This window comes from Chroicocephalus ridibundus, chromosome 9 (assembly GCF_963924245.1).
Source record: "Chroicocephalus ridibundus chromosome 9, bChrRid1.1, whole genome shotgun sequence".
In the NCBI taxonomy this organism is placed as follows: domain Eukaryota; kingdom Metazoa; phylum Chordata; class Aves; order Charadriiformes; family Laridae; genus Chroicocephalus; species Chroicocephalus ridibundus.
In genome coordinates, this window is record NC_086292.1 from 37577278 (window position 1) to 37590624 (window position 13347).

The 13347-nt window shown below is 40.6% G+C and overlaps 1 protein-coding gene across 12 annotated transcripts in view; it reads left to right on the forward strand.

Annotated features, from left to right (window-relative positions):
* The window catches only part of SEMA6D (semaphorin 6D), a 433560-nt gene that overhangs the window by 202333 nt on the left and 217880 nt on the right, over positions 1-13347 (forward strand). The window contains exon 1 of one of the 12 annotated variants that reach the window (XM_063345942.1): positions 1033-1077. The exons of the other annotated variants lie outside the window; for them this stretch is intronic. The gene's annotated coding sequence lies outside the window, so the exon portion shown is untranslated. Of the gene's footprint in view, positions 1-1032; positions 1078-13347 lie in introns of those variants that run through there. 12 annotated transcript variants of the gene reach the window in all.

Below are 13347 nucleotides of genomic sequence, written 5' to 3' on the forward strand. Positions count from 1 at the left end.
AAGCTGCAAAATATTTTTCTTTTCTATATGCTTTAGCTTCCATTTATTTCCAAAGGGAATATCTCGATTCTGAACTCAGTTTAGAACCACCCAAGTCATCAATTTAGTGGCTTTTTTGTTTGTTTTTTTACTTCCCTGAAAATGATAGTAAGACAAAGAGAGTCAGACTAGACGTTATGTTGCAACTCCCCAAATATGAGACTTCAACAAACAATAGCAGCAAAACAGAAGCAGCAAAAAATGAGCTTAAGTTTATAATTGAGTTTCAAATTTAAAGCCAACTTATCTCTGCTGTTGGCCGAGAGTATTCTGAAAAGTCATCGTTGCGAAACCTGCAACGACACAAAACCAAACCAAACGATTTCTGGTTCGCACCAAAGTGAAAAAATGGGGCCGTTGCTGATGAACTCGGACCGTCCCCCCCCGGGAGCGATCCCTCGCAGACGGAGCCGGGACCCGCCGTGCCCCGCTATCCGCCCGCAACGGGAAAGTTGGCCGGGATGCAGAGGAGGAAAAAAGTGATTTACTTTTCAGAGGAGCATCTCTGCTTGATGCCTTTCCCCGCAGCTAAGCGAAATGACCTCTTTATTGATTGCTGAAGAGCATTCGCCGTGTCCGCTGGAGCCGGGGCGGGAGGCGGCTGGGGCGGCTGCCGGGTTCCCCGGGATGCGGCCAAACGGCCGCATCCCGGGGAACCCGGCAGCCGCCCCAGCCGCCTCCCGCCCCGGTAAATACCCACCGGAGGAGCGGGGCTGCTTTACCGGAGGGAAAAGGCGGGGGGGGGCGCCTCGGGAGAAGGAGAACAAGGAGCGGAGGAGAGCGGGGATGGGGAAAACAAACAGCCTAAAACCTGTTTATTTCCCGGGGTTCGGGGGGGGGGGGAACCGAGACACGGGTGGGGTGGGAGGCCGAGAGGCGGGTCGGGGGAAGGCGGGCAGGTGCGGGGCGGAGCGGTGGGGCGGGGACGGGGCCGGGGCTTGGGCCGTGCCCGTGCCGCGTCGCCAACCGCTCGCCGCGGAGTTTGTCGCGCCGACAGCCGCGCCCGGAGCCGCGCATCTTCCCCCGCCGCAGCCCCCAGTAAGTCAGTCTGTCTGTCCGTCCGTTCTTTTCCCGGCGCCGCCGAGTTGGCTCCAAACGCCTCCTTCCTCCGCTGCCCGGCGCGGAGCCGGGATGCGCGGGGCGGGTCTCGCCTCCCGCCCATTGTTTGCGGCGCCCCGAGGGTGGATGGAGGGGTGTGTGGGGGGGCGTTGGGGGTGAGGTGGGGAGGCTGCGAGCGGCTTTGTGGGTGTTTCCATAGATGTTTTCGCGAACCCCGAGCTGAAGGGCGACTGCGGGTCCGGCCGGAGCCCGGTACGTGTCTCTCCGCCGGGCACTTCGGGCATTTTGGAGCTCGGTACTGCCGGGGCCGCTGTTGCTGTTAATTCTTCTCAGATGTTTCTACTTTCCAATTATTCTCTCAGCTGGAGGCTCAGCCCTTTCTACGCGGTGGACTGAGGAAATATTTATTTATTTATTTAAAATTATTTTATCCCCTTCTCGGTTATCTTGGAGCATAAGCGGGTGTGCTGTTAAAGGTTTCCCTCCCCGCAGCATTCACGAATCCCCCTGGCCATCATAAGGCATGTGCATCTAGAGCAGAGTAAATCGGTGACATATATGAGACAAACGTACACTCTCCGACTGACAGTGTCTGAACACAGGCACCTGTGAGCACCCTTTCCTATTACAAGTCCATGTCCTGATCACTTTGTTCACTGCACCCACAAAGGAGTATTTCTTTAGCTGTGCAAGGTAGTGACGATTCAAAATCTGTCTCGTGTCAGAACTGGTACAACTCATGACCCTAAACTGCTCGTGTGCATCGAGCGTTGCTGGGTGTTAATCTCAGTGGACCCAGCATACCTGGCTGCCTTCAATGCTTTTTGTTTGATGGTCCTTGATGGACTTCGAAGTGTATTAGTCTTCTGAGGCTTAGAGTTTTCTAGTCCCTGGGAGCAACATGTTCTGTGAACACCTCTGTCTAACGCGGAGTTTGATTTCAAAGCGAAAATCCATGATACAGAACTGGTGTGTGATTATGGAAAGTGATGTATAATTTCTTGGAAGAAAGAAGAAATCTTGAAGCGATTTATGTAATAGGATATAAGGGTTTTGCAGGAGTAAAATGTTTGCATTATCTATCATCAATATAGCCATTTAACCCCTCTCTGCTGTAGTAGCAATTGGTTTTCATTTTCTATTTTTATCGCCCTTTCCATAATGATTTTCTATTGATTGAATTCCTTTTCTTTCCTGTCACTGTGGATGTTGATCCCTAATCCAATTCTTAACAGCATTTGTAACTGCAGTTCAGTTTATGCCCTCATCTTAAGGAAAAACAAAACAAAACACATAGGCAGTGCCCTTATTCATTTCACAACTTCGAATTTATAGGATTCACGCAATATTGATCCCTTTATTGTTCGTTTGTGTTCTCTTTCAAATGTTAATATAACTTGGCCTATTTCGGGCGAGTCTTGATTGAGAAGGTGAAATAAAAATGCATTGGCTGCCTTTAATGATCGTTTTAGCTACTCCCATTGTGTGTTCTCCAATTACGATATGATGCGAGTTGTAAGTCTGTACATCTCTTCCTCCCTCCCCGCCCCCCCCTTATATTTTTCCTCTTCACCAAAATATTTAGTAATCATCAAGCCCATTTTTCACATAACTCAAATTTAGTTAAATACCGTGCTAAAATACACAGGATTGCTATGATTTTTTTTTTTCCTTCTCTAAGAAAAAAATAAAGGAGTTAAGATGTATGTAAGGAAAGGTTTAATAGACAGTGGAGAACCAGAGATTTCTTTCTTTTGGAAAAGAACCCTTACCAATGTTTATTGAATTTGCTCGTCTGCATGAAGAAAAGAACTGTTGTTTTGTTATCTAGCAGCTGTAGGAAGATTGACAGCTACAAATTGCAAATCTATGAAGGATCTGTCCATGACACAATTTTTAGTTCATTTAGATAGTTATCCTACACATCTTGTCATTTGCAAAATTATATAAACAAGATCAGTAAGTTTGTGGAGAAGATATAAATGCAGTGAATATACTGTAAAGATTTTGAAGCTCTTTGGGATAATTAGCAGAGCATGGGTTTGCCTGAAATATGACATTAATACAGTTAATTTAAATTCAAATATGAAGACACCATTGTAAACATTGTACTGTAGAAAATAACTACATATTTTGAAACATGCTAGCTCCGTCAGAAGAACATTAAGTGTAATAGTCTTTTTGTTAAGATAAAGAGAACATCATTGATGTCGTGGCGTGCTTTGCATTTTTAAACAGAATCTAATGAATTACAAACATTCATTATGCTACCAGCAATTGCTGAAACTTCTCAGGACCCCAAAATAGAGAGTTATTTGTATACTGATACTCGCATGTTTTCTGATTATGGTTTGACTGTAAAAACAGAAATAAATAAAAAAGCTATTGTTCTGAAGTTAATTCTCTGCTAGCTCCAAATCTTTTATTGGTCTACTTTTGTCTTGTAAATTTATGTTTAAATACCTCAGTGCGTTCAGATTATGGAACTTTCTGTTGGGAAGTGTGGGAAAGCTGCAGGAGGGGACTAGGAGCAGTCTTTGTTGGATCTTGGAAGAGTTAAGGGCATATAATCTGCTGCGGAAGGTCAGGCTTACCAAATGTCTGAGAAAGAAGATAGCTGAAATTTTCAAAGGTGACAAAGAGCGATGTGCTAATTTTAAAGCACATCTTGTATAAATATTGCTTATCTTAACATGTCAACATGCAAAAAAAATAAATATTTCTTGGTCTGTGTTTTTATCTAAATGTTTAACAATTTGCTCTTTCTTAAATATGATATTTGTGACACAGTTACCGTTCTGCTGGTGTTGCTTTCTTCTCTGTGAACTCTAGAATGAGCCAGTGGAAATTGGCTGTATTTATAGGCCCAAGCCAACTTACAACTTTTGAATGCCTCGGTTCATGACTGTTCTTGGCACTGCACATTGTGGGCTGTCACTTTCCAAAAATGAATTTCTTTGAAACATGTGGGTCTCTGGAGTTCAGTTCCATTTTACCTCCTATCGGTTCCCACGTGTGTATGTCAGAGGTGGTGGTCACGGTCAGCAGACAGGTGACATGGAGCTCATCACTGCTGTATGTGTTGACCACCAGCACTGTAGGTTGACATGCTTACGGTCCAAAAGGCTGGTTATCTTGCATCGGTACAGATAAAACTAGGTGGTTCCTTTGGGGATGTGGATGGAGTAGGAGGCTGCTATCATCTGCTGTTCAGGAGGGCGAGGTACTGAGAATTCATTACTGAACTCTGCTGTTATTTACAACTGTTTTGAATTTATTTTTAAATATTGTCTCTTAATCCTTTATCTTGAGAATTAATTCCTGCCATGGCATTATATTTTTAGTGAATCCCGAGTGTATTCAAAATGCAGGAGACCCTTTTATAAATGACAATGTTAATGACAGATGACAAAATACAAGGGCTGGAGAATACGTACCAGTTTATCTGTTGGTTTGTGGTACTTCCCATACCATACTACAGCTACATTGATTATCCCCAATACTCCAGGTGATTCTCCTTGAATGAATTACAGTGGAACTGAAGTGGGAATTGCACCAGAGTGTACATCCACAGTAACTCTAGGTCATAAAACGAGTCCTAAGTTTGATCTGAAGTAATCAAGTCTTGTTGATCCTCTAAGGAAGTCCTCAATGCTTGCCGCTTTTCCAGGTGAGAAAGCAGTCAGTAAGGATGTCTGTTACGGGAGGTGTGAAGTTTTAATGGTGAAAAGTCTGTGTCTCAAATTATGGTGATGTTCTGGGTGATTTAATTGTGAACTGATGTAAATGGTGTCTAGAAAACCAGACAAATCTTCAAAATGTAGTTATAAATCAAATAAGAGAAGAGAAAAGAAAGATGCAGTATTTTTGAAAGCTGATACCTGGCAGTGTTTCAGGGCTAGAAACAAACGTTACTCTATGACAGAACTAGGGAGTTCTCTTTTTCTGATGTTATAAAACACCTATTTCTTCCCTTGTAAGCTGAAGATCACTTGACTTTATCATACAATTCAGATATTTGAGACAAGCTTTCTTTGGCAAGGAAGAGTCATTGTATTTCTCAATGTGTTCCGCTCCCGTAGCAGGCCTGCGAAGGCAGTAAGTGCTTACGATGCTATTAGCCAAGGGACTGTTCCTTTAGCTCAAGTAGGAAGGATCTCCACTTGGAAGAGAGGCTTTTGAGTTCTTTCTTCCCGAGTAGGAGGAGCTCCTATCAGTTTTGCAGTAGTATTTTTTTAAGCTGCTTCAATTACATATTCTTAACTTTGTTTCACTAATGGGAGCTCACCTTTCAGTCTCTGACCTTTTTCAGTGAGGTTAGATTCCACTGAAGCTACTCTGCCTGTTCTGTTAGGTTGTAATTCCCTTTACAATGTCAACTTTTGCCTTTCTTTATCCTGTCACTTCTAGTTTTGATCATCTTCCCTCAGTTCTCAGAAATATTTTGTATTCATTAATCCTTACCTTTCCCACTGATATACCACTTCTGTCTCCCTTAGTCTACCCAAAGAAACCAATTCCCTCTACTCCAACTCTTTGGTTAGCTCACTAGCTCTAAGATCTCTTTACACCTACAGCTTTTTCTCCCACTTCAAAGCTAGTCATGACAATGTGACAGCACACATTTTCTTTCTCCAGCTGTAGCATGTATCTGTACCTCTAGTATTATGTTTCTGAACTTGAATTTTCATGCCACTAACACTGCACATGAAGTTGTTTCTGTGAACAGAGTTCATCCTGACAAGTAGTATTGCTATCTGTGGAAATGGGTGATCCATCTGTGTTCTTGAAAGGCAGCAGAATTGATGCTTAAGGACTTGTATTCTGTGTGTGTGAGAGCAGAACCATTGTAGAGATCATCTAAGAGACGTATGTGATCCTAATTTTCTTTGTTAAGACATTAACTGACAAAGTGCTGATGGATTCTGTTTGCTCCTAGAATAAAAAGAAGCAGGCTTCCAGAGTTAACAGCCTGTGCCCCTTTTTCTTTCTAGTCTTCCAAGGCTCAGAACTCTCTCTTGAGATGTATTCCCTTCTACAGAGCTTAGTTTTTATCTACAAAATGTATTAGAAGGCTCTTTGTGAGAGCCTAAAGTAGAGAATTCTGTTTTACCGCAGCTGCTCTAGAAAAGAGTTGTCTAGCGCTCCATTTTCTTCATGGGTGGTAGCTTGCTAGATCATCAGGGCAAATATTATTGTAGTTCTATTACTAGCCAAATTTACAAAACCTGCTTTAAAAATGCTTTAACCTCATGTATTTGTTGGTGTAGGGTAAGGAAGAGAGTGAGTTCTTCACATACAATGAAAATGCCCAGTACTGAATCAGATGTAGCCAACCTGAAAATGTCAGATCATAAAGTTCAGCATTTTTGAATTGGGGTTGAGGTGGGGGAGACCCACTTATACTTTGCCATTTCAAGCAAGTATTACTTTTTTCATTTCCCCATAATTCAAAGAACAGGTGAATGAACCTGTCTAAGGCTGTAAAATTAAAAAGAAAAATCACCTTTGGAAGGAAGGGAAACCAACCGTTTCACAAAGCAAAAGATCAAGATGGGACATTTCAGCTATAAATGAGAAATTATGCAAACATTATTAGCATGAGAATGTGGGTTTATGGTGCAAAGTCTAATGAAGTGATAAGTCCCTTCTTGTTTCATACAAAACATAAAAAGTGAAAAATCCCAGGATGTGAACAGTAGTCGCAAAATCAAGTATCAAAAATTTTTCAAAACTAGAACTTACTTTTATCTAATTGGATCTCTCAATCACACGGTATTCATTTCCAAAAATTTTTTTGTGAGGTGCTCAGATCAAGAGATACTTTGAGTTATCCAATATTCATCCTGTTCTGTGTGTCACCCCCCCATTTACTGAATATTAGTGTGACCCTGTTATGAGATCAGAAGTTTTAATAGTCAAACCTGTTTTCTTACTGTACTTCACAGCTATTTTAATAAATTTTTCAGACTAGCAGTACCCCCCGGAGCTCCTATTGGTACCCTGTAGCAGGTAGAAGTATTAAAGCTTCTGCAGGTTGGATCCTGGGCTGTCGTGCTGGTCACTGAAGAACTGAGGAATGTGCAATTATTGGTCACATCTGTTAAGCTTGGATCAAGGGCCATTCTTTGCATTTCTGTTGTAGACACAGGATTAGAATCAGTTCTCTAGAGCAACTTCCGATTGCATTTATCAGTGAAATCTTCTTTTAGTCTTCTGTCTCTTTCACTGCAAACCTCTCAGGATTTTACTACAAAAAAAAGGTTGGGGATTGTATATAAACAATTCTTTTACCTTCAGTGAGTTGCTGTGTAAGTCTTCATTACGTTGTTAAAAGTAAAGGGATTCTGTCTGCTTCCTTAGTCTCTGAGCAGTGTTTGAACCTTTGGATCACCAGGCAGGTTTCTGCCACCTGTACTAATTAAATGTTAAGGAAAATAGCTGGTTCTGCTTGAACAATGTTAGTGGAGAACATGGTACATACTTTGCCGATTCTACCACTATTCTGTCATTTTCCCCAGCAATCTTGGATCCCATTCAGATCTGGGAGAGTATTCCAGTTCATTCATCTAAATTCACACCCTTACGACCGGACATCTCTTTTTCCACAGCCACATGTTCTTTGCTCTAGTGCCCCACACAAATCTCACCTGGTTTCTCATTCCAGACTTTTCCATGGCTCTCCATCATCCCAGTTTTGTTTTCCATCCACAAGCTGCTTCTCCAGATACCTTGCCCAGTCGCTGATTTCTTTTAACGGCTCCCTCCCCCCTTCCTATACAGGTTCACTGACCACCGTATTTCTTTATTGCTCTCATTTTCACTTCCCTCATGATCTCACTTGTCTACTCTATAGTCTCCTTACTCCTGTTCTAGTCTGGTAGTGAGTCAACTCTTGTTCCCGTTTGAAAACTAGCAAAAATCTGCTTTTTCTCCAAATTGTTTGAGGCTATGGGAAGAGAAGCTTTACTTGCTCATGGCATAGGTAGCCAAAGCTGTGCTGACTCCACCAAATTAAAAAAAAAAAACAAAATCTGGGGAGATTTTTTCTGTGTCCCTGAACATGTTGAACACATGGTGAATTTCCAGAGAACACAGCTGTTAAAACCCTAAACCCTACGGAGAATTTCACACACTTAAAAAGTAGACAAGCTTCTTTTCTTCCACATGAAGAATTTGTCTCTGTCATTAGGACATGTTAGAAATGTTATTGTTTCAATCAAATGTCAAGTCTTTCCACCAATGTAGGAAAGCCTTCAGATTTTCTCAAGAAAACATGGTTTGTCCAAGTTAAAGTATTCCCATTTTCTCTTCACAAACTATATATAGCAAACTGTGAAATTTCGATGAAGCATTTATTGAGAAAGCATAATAAAGCATTTCTTTCCCTTGTGTTAAAACTTCAGCATAAGGGCATTTGTGCAAAACCATACCTAGCTGTACTTATAATGGCATCCTGTAAGAGGAAACGTTGGGCAGCCCTAGGTAGGCACACAGCTGCCATCCGACCTTTGGCGCATCACGAGTAGTCTGGAATATGTTTCTGTGTGCAGATTCCCAGACCCGCTCGGATGTGCCTGTGCTTGCACCGTGCAGCACTGCGCTAATAGGATAGCCAGTTAAGTAAGAAAAACAATGGGAATTAACGCAAGCAGAGTGCTCTACTACCAGGTCTCCTGCATACAGAGTAGTTCAGGAATTCCCACAAAATACTTCTGTATGCAGTGTAGCCCTGAGTGTCTTGGAGGATGGAGCTGTACGCTGAAAAGCAATTACATCTGTGGGTATCCAACTAGGATGTCTACAGGTGTATGGGTGAGAGGGAGAAAATACATGAAAGCGTTGGCATCAGAGATTTTGGTAGCGATCCAACTTAAGATAACGTAGCGATCCAACTTAAGATAACTGCATTACTCACAATTGGAAGAGATATATACGTTGATGGATAGATGCAGAGAGCGAAAGAGATTGCTATGTATGTAGGTATTTATCTGCTTGAAAATAAGATGGAGTTAAGATAAAATGCAATTAAATCATAAAGCACTGCATTCTGAGAAGTAACACTGGTCTGTAACCATTTTACCCTGTAGAAATGTTAACATACATGTTTCAGCTCATTATCTGCGAGTATGGAGTTTCTGAAGATGGCAATTAATGGCCAAATTGGGGTTTACCTTGTTAGGCTTTCAATTATTAAAAAAAAAAAGTTTTAGAATTTAATTTTGTATGTGATGAGAGGAAATACATAATTTTCATGGGGCTTTTTGCTTTATTTAAACTGTAAAGGTAGAACTTTTCTTACCTGTGCATTATTTCAGTGTGCTGTGAGCATCTAACAGACATACTCATTGAGAAATAGTTGAAAATGTTGTTACCGCTTTGCTTTCTGGCAGACAGTCTGTAATCCAGTTTGTCAAATGAATTTTCTTGATTGCCTTGCAGCATATGCAAAGTACTTAAAAATGTCATAATTACCTTTCTGAAGAGCTGGGGCGGGGGGGGGTGGGGTGGAGAGAAGAGAAAGACACAAAAGAAAACCGGCAAAAATTCAGCTTTCTATTCTTATGTAAGTATAAAGAAAATAGTGCTGTATAAAGGCAGCACAAAAGACATAACAAAAATGTTATAATGAGAGCAATCAAGTCCTTCAAAATGCTGGGTAGTGGTTGTACTATGGGGGGGGACACGACCGCACAGTTTGCTATGTAAAACATTGAACATGTATTTGTTTTTATTCAGCAAGCTAAACTTATCGTATCGAATGCACTTGCTGTCTGACTGTCACTTGAAGGTAAATATTTGAGTTGTCAGTTCTGCAGGACTTTTAAATGTGGGGTGCTTCCTGAAGTTCATGGGTGTCCCTCTGCCTCCAAGTCCACTGTTCAAAATTGCTATAAAGATAAAAAATAATTTCTTTCACTTCTACTACTGTGATATTTAATGTATTTTAGAATGGATGTAAATAATTATCATTCTTTGGCTTTGTACAGAGTTTATAGTTACGCTGATTTTGTTACCTACACAGAAGCAGGGAGAAATGTTTTTCCTATCTGTTATTATGTTTGGGTTATAGCTAGTCTGAAGCTATTGTTTCTTCTACGCTTACTTATATTTTCTTACCAAAATCATGCTTACAATATTTGTCAGGAATCTGTGGAGGGCAAAGGCATAAACTCTCAGCAAACAGACAGGGTTTCCCAGAGAAGTGAGAAAACACTTTGCAAGATTCATGGTATGAATTAAGCCGCTAGTTGATTATCTTTTGCAGCTATTTTTCCAACCACTCAAGAAAGGCCAATGTGTGGTACAATAAATCTAGAGATCTTAGAGGCTGATATTCCTGTATTTTAGCCTCTCGATTTCTAAAATGTCAGTAGTGCTTATAAATCAGAGGATTCTGCTTGGTATTCTGGGCGGTGTGCCTTTGAAGCCAGGCTGGAGGGAGCACCATGGTTGTTGCCTTTTGGCTGAAACCCCCAAGAATTGTCTGGAGAAAACGTTCTCTTATGTGGGGAAAGACCTTCTCGGTCTGTTGCCAGGAGGTGTCACTACAGCTCAGGAGTAACTATTTCATCCCTTGAGACACACTTTATTAGTTTCAAGGTCTCATATAAACGCTGGTGTCATCAGGTGCAAAAATGCACTGCCCTTTATCATGCGTCTGAAGAAGGAACACTGAAATTGTGCTGTCTACTAATTAATATATAGGCGAGTAAAGAGATGATGCTAATGTGTGCTAAATGTGTTGTCCCTCAAAAATACCCTTTCTCCATTGATACTGAAATATGCACGTGATGTGATGTGCGTACATCCTTCCTGTGGGGAATTGGTGCTTACACAGAGCTAGTTGCAGTCGTTTGTACTCCCCTGGTCCTATTCATCTCTCCGGGTTGTAGCAGAATCTCAGCAATCACTGATCAAACGTATTACGCTAGAATTAGCATGGCAAGATAGCTGTTGAAAACCAGGAGGGTGAAAGTGTCAGTCTGAAGGAGATGGAGCCATGAGTAGGTTTAGGAATCATATCCTTAAATGCTACTGATACCACTCTTTCAAAACAATTTAAATCATTTATTTTAATGCATGAGAAGCTTTTTATTCTCAATCAGTTTTGCACAGCATATTATATGTATTTTATACAGCCTGCTAATGAGCTGAAGACTTGTTAATGATATGTGTGTGGAATGGCATAGCTGTTGAATTATGCACATTATTTTTCTTTACAACGAAGCCTTCCTCTTAACTGTGTCTATCCTGATTGAAAATGTACACCTCAGGTTACTATTACTAAGTTAGCTACTGTCACTTTGCTATCGTCTGTCTTAAGGTTTTGGTGGTATGAAGAGTCAGTCAGAAAGCTGGAAGATTTGGACAGGCAATAAAAAAAAGATACACCATTTAAAAGCAGCTTCCTGTGTCGCATAAAACATCTGTTGGGAATTTTATATCCCCTGAATTAAAAGAAAAAAAAGTTTAATAAAGGAGTGTAAAATCTGTAATGGTTCACTTCATTTTCTTTCTTCAGCTGTCTAGATTGTAATTCATTACAGCTTTCCTATTTAATATTGTCCTCTTGACTGTGGGGAAAAAACCAAACAAACAACCAACAAAAAAACCCCCACCAGAACTGAAGTTAAACATGTTATTTACAGCAAAATATTCTATTATACCAGATCAGTGTTGTGAGAATTGGAATCTAAGTAGAGATAGGTGCACCATTTCCTTAATTTATTACCCTTATGAAGAGTATAAAATGTAATGGTAAAGCTGATCAGCTGTTTCTTACTTTGGATAATTCCAGAAAGCTACAAAAATTTGCAGTGCTGGTGATACAAGTTACTTTCTAAACAGCATGTTTTTGTGTCAACTTGGTGTCTAGTACCGAATTTAAATCATTACACGGAAATAAGATTTTAAAAATCCCTGTGTCTTTTCCTATGAATTATTCATATTAATGAATACTGATATCTAGCTTAGTATGTGTCGAATGGGGATGATGTTTAATTTACATGTGTTGGAGGTCATTCTCATAGATCTAGGGGAAACATGGATGATGAAAGCGAACTCACATACCTTTGCTTTTATCGAGAGCTCTAACCTCCACTCCTATTTACACTGGGAGGCTGCTGTTAGAGCCTGGCCATGTGGTGCTCTTTAGTCTAGGTGTGTGATCAGAACATACTGAGTGCATCTTTTAAGCCTCCATTGGTGAAAGTCATGCAAAAAAAAAGTGAAAACCTGTATGGAAAACTTGCAAAATTATGTCAGTTGAACTTAGGCATGTCTGTCCCGTCTTAATGCTTTCAAGTTTCATTCTGACATTTAAAGTGGTGGAATTGAGTTAGGAGCCTTAAGTGGATGGAGGTCAGCTTATGTTAGCAGTTTTCTCAAGTCAGTATCGCGCTACCCGTGTCGGAAGCATGAGATGTTCTGGGGCTTGTTGCTCGAGTATGTGTCCCTCAAAGAGCACTTGGACTTGCCATGCTCTGTCCTCTTCCTAAGCTGTGGAGCGAGATCTGCCCCAGGCTGATAAAACTCTAGCATTTGTGCAGGTTGGAAAGTAGAGGTAGTTTAAACTGGGATTTCTATCACATTGAAAATTAGGAACTTAAACAATGTCATGATTGCAGCAGGACTTGTAGGTAGGATGAAAGTCTAGTCAGAACTGCTTTTCAATGGCAAACATTAATTCTTTAAAAAAAAAAAATCAAAAAACCCAACAAAACACCACAATCCAAACCCAACAAAAAAAAACCCAAAACACCCACCCAACCAAAAAAAACCAACCCAAAACCCCCACAGTTTTCAGTTTAGAAAAAGTTGGTCTTTTTTTCCTGAAGATATTTGTGTTGTAAAAGTGAAAGATTTGTGAAAACTGGAAATGGTTAGTGAAAAGTCATTTTGCTGAATATTTCTGAAACTTTGTGGTGGAAGGAGAAGGTAAGAGAAGCAAAGTTTGAATAGTAATATTATACATTTAATAAAAGGAAGCACAGCTTTATTTGATATATTGTCTTTTTGAGTTTGTCAGTTTAGATATGGGAGTTTTCTGTGGCTAAAATAAGTAGAAGTTATTGGACCATCTTGATTAGAGGCTACTTAAATTGGTATTGTCTCCAACAAACAAACTATTTGTAACACTGTCACATGAAAACGCGATCAGAAATTGTGGTGTATGCACACTCAGAGCTGTATTAGTGAACTTCAGACTGAGGGTCTTCTACATTTTTCGCTAGTTATTGGGTATTT